The sequence below is a fragment of the Amblyomma americanum genome, chromosome 1, assembly GCF_052857255.1.
Source record: "Amblyomma americanum isolate KBUSLIRL-KWMA chromosome 1, ASM5285725v1, whole genome shotgun sequence".
NCBI classification, from domain to species: Eukaryota; Metazoa; Arthropoda; class Arachnida; order Ixodida; family Ixodidae; genus Amblyomma; species Amblyomma americanum.
Window position 1 is genome coordinate 559,143,015 of NC_135497.1, and position 7,203 is coordinate 559,150,217.

Sequence of the window (7,203 nt, forward strand, 5' to 3'; positions counted from 1 at the left end):
ACCACGCCGCAAAATTCGTGAAATAATAAATTAACGCAGTGACTGCTTTGAATTTACACATGTGCTCGTGAAGCTCAGCTGGTGTTGGGAAATGCTCAAATCGTGCTTCCAACTACTCCACTACCACGCCGAAAAATTCGTGAAACATTAAATTAACGCAGTGACAGCTTTGAATTTACACATGTGCTCGTGAAGCTCAGCTGGTTTTGGGAAATGCTCAAATCGTGCTTCCAACTACTCCACTACCACGCCGCAAAATTCGTGAAACATTAGATTAACGCAGTGACTGCTTTGAATTTACACATGTGCTCGTGAAGCCCAGCTGGTGTTGGGAAATGCTCAAATCTTGCTTCCAACTACTCCACTACCACGCCGCAAAATTCGTGAAATAATAAATTGACACAGTGACTGCTGTGAATTTGCACATGTGCTCGTGAAGCTCAGCTGGTGGTGGGAAATGCTGAAATCATTCTTCCAACTACTTCACTACCACGCCGAAAAATTCGTGAAATATTAAATTAACGCAGTGACTGCTGTGAACTTACTCATGTGCTTGTGAAGATCAGCTGGTTTTGGGAAATGCTGAAATTGTGCTTTCAACTACTTTACTACCACGCCGAAAATTTTGTGACATATTAAGTTAACGCATTGACTGCTGTGCATTTACACATGTGCCTGTGAAGCTCAGCTGGTGTTGGGAAATGTCAAATCGTGCTTCCAACTACTCCACTACCACGCCGCAAAGTTCATGACATATTAAGTTAACGCATTGACTGCTGTGCATTTACACATGTGCCTGTGAAGCTCAGCTGGTGTTGGGAAAGAGCTCAAATCGTTCTTCCAACTACTCCACTACCACGCCGAAAAATTCGTGAAATATTAAATTAACGCAGTGAGCCGCCGCGGTGGCTGAGTGGTTACGGCGCTCGGCTGCCGGCCAGAAAGACGCGGGTTCGATCCCGGCCGCGGCGGTCGAATTTCGATGGAGGCGAAATTCTAGAGGCCCGTGTACTGTGCGATGTCAGTGCACGTTAAAGAACCCCAGGTGGTCGAAATTTCCGGAGCCCTTCACTACGGCGTCTCTCATAGCCTGAGTCGCTTTGGGACGTAAAACCCCCATAAACCAAACCAACCAAATTAACGCAGTCACAGCTGTGAATTTACACATGTGCACGTGAAGCTCAGCTGGTGTTGGGAAATGCTGAAGTGCTTCCAAATACTCCACTACCACGGCACAAAATGCGTGAAATATAAATTAACGCAGTGACTGCTGTGAATTTGCACATGTGCTCGTGAAGCTGATCTGGTGTTGTGAAATGCCCAAATCTTGCTTCCAACTACTCCACTACCAAACCGCAAAATTCGTGAAATAATAAATTAACACCGTGACTGCTGTGAATTTACACATGTGCTCGTGAAGCTCAGCTGGTGTTGGGAAATGCAGAAATCATGTTCCATATACTCCACTACCACGCCGCAAAATTCGTGAAATATTAAATTAACGAAGTGACTGCTGTGAATTTATTCATGTGCTTGTGAAGCTCAGCTGGTGTTGGGAAATGCTCAAATCATGCTTCCAACTACTCCACTACCACGCCGAAAAATTCGTGAAATAATAAATTAACGCAGTGACTGCTGTGAATTTACACATGTGCTGGTGAAGCTCAGCTGGTGTTGGGAATGGCTCAAATCGTGCTTCCAACTACTCCACTACCACGCCGTAAAATTCGTGAAATAATAAATTAACACAATGACTGCTGTGAATTTACACATGTGCTCGTGAAGCTCAGCTGGTGTTGGGAATTGCTGAAATCATGCTTCCAATTACTCCACTACCACGCCGCAAAATTCGTGAAATATTAAATTAACGCAGTTACTGCTGTGAATTTACTCATGTGCTCGTGAAGCTCAGCTGGTGTTGGGAAATGCTCAAATCGTGATTCCAACTACTCCACTACCCCGCCGCAAAATTCGCGAAATATTGAATTAACGCAGTGACTGCTGTGAATTTACATATGTGCACGTGAAGCTCAGATGGTGTTGGGAAATGCTCAAATCGTGCTTCCAACTACTCCACTACCACGCCGAAAAATTCGTGAAATATTAAAAAATGCAGTGACTGCTTTGAATTTACTCATGTGCTCGTGAAGCTCAGCTGGTGTTGGGGAATGCTCAAATCATGCTTCCCACTACTCCACTACCACACCGCAAAATTCGTGAAATAATAAATTAACACAGTGACTGCTGTGAATTTACACATGTGCTCGTGCAGCTCAGCTGGTGGTGGGAAATTCTGAAGTGCTTCCAACTGCTCCACTACCACGCCGCAAAATTCGTGAAATATTAAATTAACGCAGTGACTGCTCTGAATTTGCACATTTCCTCATGAAGCTGAGCTGGTGTTGGGAAATGCCCAAATCATGCTTCCAACTACTCCACTACCACGCCGCAAAATTCGTGAAATATTAAATTAATGCAGTGACTGCTGTGAATTTAAACATGTGCTCGTAAAGCTCAGCTGGTGTTGCGAAATGCTAAAATTGTGCTTCCAACTACTCTAATACCACGCCGCAAAATTCGAGAAATATGAAATTAACGCAGTGCCTGCTGTGAATTTACACATGTGCTCGTGAAGCTCAGCTGGCGTTGGGAAATGTCAAATCGTGCTTTCAACTACTGCACTACCACGCCGCAAAATTCGTGAAATATTAAGTTAACGCAGTGACTGCTCTGAATTTACTCATGTGCTCGTGAAGCTCAGCTGGTGTTGGGGAATGCTCAAATCATGCTTCCCACTACTCCACTACCACACCGCAAAATTCGTGAACTATTAAATTAACGTAGTGACAGCTGTGAATTTACACATGTGCTCGTGAAGCTCAGCTGGTGTTGAGGAATGCTCAAATCGTGCTTCCAGCTACTCCACTACCACACCGCAGAATGCGTGAAATATTAAATTAACACAGTGACTGCTGTGAATTTACACATCTGCTCGTGAAGCTCAGCTGCTGTTGGGAAACGCTGATGTGTTTCCAACTACTCCACTAGCGCGCCGAAAAATTCGTGAAATGTTAAATTAAGGCAGTGACTGCTGTGAATTTACACATGTGCTCGTGAAGCTCAGCTGGTGTTGGGAAATGTTCAAATCGTGCTTCCAACTACTCCACTACCACGCCGCAATATTCGTTAAATATTAAATTAACGCAGTGACTGCTGTGAATTTACACATGTGCTCGTGAAGCTCAGCTGGTGTTGGGAAATGCTCAAATCGTGCTTCCAACTACTCCACTACCACTCCGCAAAATTCGTGAAACATTAAATTAACGCAGTGACTGCTTTGAATTTACTCAAGTGCTCGTGAAGCTCAGCTGGTGTTGGGAAATGCTCAAATCGTGCTTCCAACTACTCCACTACCACGCCGCAAAATACGTGAAATATTAAATTAACGCAGTGACTGCTGTGAATTTACTCATGTGCTCGCGAAGCTCAGCTGGTGTTGGGAAATGCTCAAATCGTGATTCCAACTACTCCACTACCACGCCGCAAAATTCGCGAAATATTAAATTAACGCAGTGACTGCAGTGAATTTACATATGTGCACGTGAAGCTCAGCTGGTGTTGGGAAATGCTCAAATCGTACTTCCAACTACTCCACTACCACGCCGCAAAATTCATGAAATATTAAATAATGCAGTGACTGCTGTGAATTTACACATGTGCTCGTGAAGCTCACCTGGTGTTGCGAAATGCTGAAATTGTGCTTTCAACTACTCTACTACCACGCCGCAAAATTCGTGAAATAATAAATTAACGCAGTGACTGCTTTGAATTTACACATGTGCTCGTGAAGCTCAGCTGGTGTTGGGAAATGCTCAAATCGTGCTTCCAACTACTCCACTACCACGCCGAAAAATTCGTGAAACATTAAATTAACGCAGTGACAGCTTTGAATTTACACATGTGCTCGTGAAGCTCAGCTGGTTTTGGGAAATGCTCAAATCGTGCTTCCAACTACTCCACTACCACGCCGCAAAATTCGTGAAACATTAGATTAACGCAGTGACTGCTTTGAATTTACACATGTGCTCGTGAAGCCCAGCTGGTGTTGGGAAATGCTCAAATCTTGCTTCCAACTACTCCACTACCACGCCGCAAAATTCGTGAAATAATAAATTGACACAGTGACTGCTGTGAATTTGCACATGTGCTCGTGAAGCTCAGCTGGTGGTGGGAAATGCTGAAATCATTCTTCCAACTACTTCACTACCACGCCGAAAAATTCGTGAAATATTAAATTAACGCAGTGACTGCTGTGAACTTACTCATGTGCTTGTGAAGATCAGCTGGTGTTGGGAAATGCTGAAATTGTGCTTTCAACTACTTTACTACCACGCCGAAAATTTTGTGACATATTAAGTTAACGCATTGACTGCTGTGCATTTACACATGTGCCTGTGAAGCTCAGCTGGTGTTGGGAAATGTCAAATCGTGCTTCCAACTACTCCACTACCACGCCGCAAAGTTCATGACATATTAAGTTAACGCATTGACTGCTGTGCATTTACACATGTGCCTGTGAAGCTCAGCTGGTGTTGGGAAAGAGCTCAAATCGTTCTTCCAACTACTCCACTACCACGCCGAAAAATTCGTGAAATATTAAATTAACGCAGTGAGCCGCCGCGGTGGCTGAGTGGTTACGGCGCTCGGCTGCCGGCCAGAAAGACGCGGGTTCGATCCCGGCCGCGGCGGTCGAATTTCGATGGAGGCGAAATTCTAGAGGCCCGTGTACTGTGCGATGTCAGTGCACGTTAAAGAACCCCAGGTGGTCGAAATTTCCGGAGCCCTTCACTACGGCGTCTCTCATAGCCTGAGTCGCTTTGGGACGTAAAACCCCCATAAACCAAACCAACCAAATTAACGCAGTCACAGCTGTGAATTTACACATGTGCACGTGAAGCTCAGCTGGTGTTGGGAAATGCTGAAGTGCTTCCAAATACTCCACTACCACGGCACAAAATGCGTGAAATATAAATTAACGCAGTGACTGCTGTGAATTTGCACATGTGCTCGTGAAGCTGATCTGGTGTTGTGAAATGCCCAAATCTTGCTTCCAACTACTCCACTACCAAACCGCAAAATTCGTGAAATAATAAATTAACACCGTGACTGCTGTGAATTTACACATGTGCTCGTGAAGCTCAGCTGGTGTTGGGAAATGCAGAAATCATGTTCCATATACTCCACTACCACGCCGCAAAATTCGTGAAATATTAAATTAACGAAGTGACTGCTGTGAATTTATTCATGTGCTTGTGAAGCTCAGCTGGTGTTGGGAAATGCTCAAATCATGCTTCCAACTACTCCACTACCACGCCGAAAAATTCGTGAAATAATAAATTAACGCAGTGACTGCTGTGAATTTACACATGTGCTGGTGAAGCTCAGCTGGTGTTGGGAAATGCTCAAATCGTGCTTCCAACTACTCCACTACCACGCCGTAAAATTCGTGAAATATTAAATTAACGAAGTGACTGCTGTGAATTTATTCATGTGCTGGTGAAGCTCAGCTGGTGTTGGGAATGGCTCAAATCGTGCTTCCAACTACTCCACTACCACGCCGTAAAATTCGTGAAATAATAAATTAACACAATGACTGCTGTGAATTTACACATGTGCTCGTGAAGCTCAGCTGGTGTTGGGAATTGCTGAAATCATGCTTCCAATTACTCCACTACCACGCCGCAAAATTCGTGAAATATTAAATTAACGCAGTTACTGCTGTGAATTTACTCATGTGCTCGTGAAGCTCAGCTGGTGTTGGGAAATGCTCAAATCGTGATTCCAACTACTCCACTACCCCGCCGCAAAATTCGCGAAATATTGAATTAACGCAGTGACTGCTGTGAATTTACATATGTGCACGTGAAGCTCAGATGGTGTTGGGAAATGCTCAAATCGTGCTTCCAACTACTCCACTACCACGCCGAAAAATTCGTGAAATATTAAAAAATGCAGTGACTGCTTTGAATTTACTCATGTGCTCGTGAAGCTCAGCTGGTGTTGGGGAATGCTCAAATCATGCTTCCCACTACTCCACTACCACACCGCAAAATTCGTGAAATAATAAATTAACACAGTGACTGCTGTGAATTTACACATGTGCTCGTGCAGCTCAGCTGGTGGTGGGAAATTCTGAAGTGCTTCCAACTGCTCCACTACCACGCCGCAAAATTCGTGAAATATTAAATTAACGCAGTGACTGCTCTGAATTTGCACATTTCCTCATGAAGCTGAGCTGGTGTTGGGAAATGCCCAAATCATGCTTCCAACTACTCCACTACCACGCCGCAAAATTCGTGAAATATTAAATTAATGCAGTGACTGCTGTGAATTTAAACATGTGCTCGTAAAGCTCAGCTGGTGTTGCGAAATGCTGAAATTGTGCTTCCAACTACTCTAATACCACGCCGCAAAATTCGAGAAATATGAAATTAACGCAGTGCCTGCTGTGAATTTACACATGTGCTCGTGAAGCTCAGCTGGCGTTGGGAAATGTCAAATCGTGCTTTCAACTACTGCACTACCACGCCGCAAAATTCGTGAAATATTAAGTTAACGCAGTGACTGCTCTGAATTTACTCATGTGCTCGTGAAGCTCAGCTGGTGTTGGGGAATGCTCAAATCATGCTTCCCACTACTCCACTACCACACCGCAAAATTCGTGAACTATTAAATTAACGTAGTGACAGCTGTGAATTTACACATGTGCTCGTGAAGCTCAGCTGGTGTTGAGGAATGCTCAAATCGTGCTTCCAGCTACTCCACTACCACACCGCAGAATGCGTGAAATATTAAATTAACGCAGTGACTGTTGTGAATTTACACATGTGCTCGTAAAGCTCAGCTGTTGTTGGGAAATGCTCAAATCGTGCTTCCAACTACTCCACTACCACACCGAAAAATGCGTGAAATATTAAATTAACGCAGTGACTGCTGTGAATTTGCACATGTGCTCGTGAAGCTGAGCTGGTGTTGGGAATTGCCCAAATCGTGCTTCCAACTACTCCACTACCGCACCGCAAAATTCGTGAAATAATAAATTAACGCAGTGACTGCTGTGAATTTACACATGTGCTCGTGAAGCTCAGCTGGTGTTCGGAAATAATCAAATCGTGCTTCCAACTACGCAACTACCACGCCGCA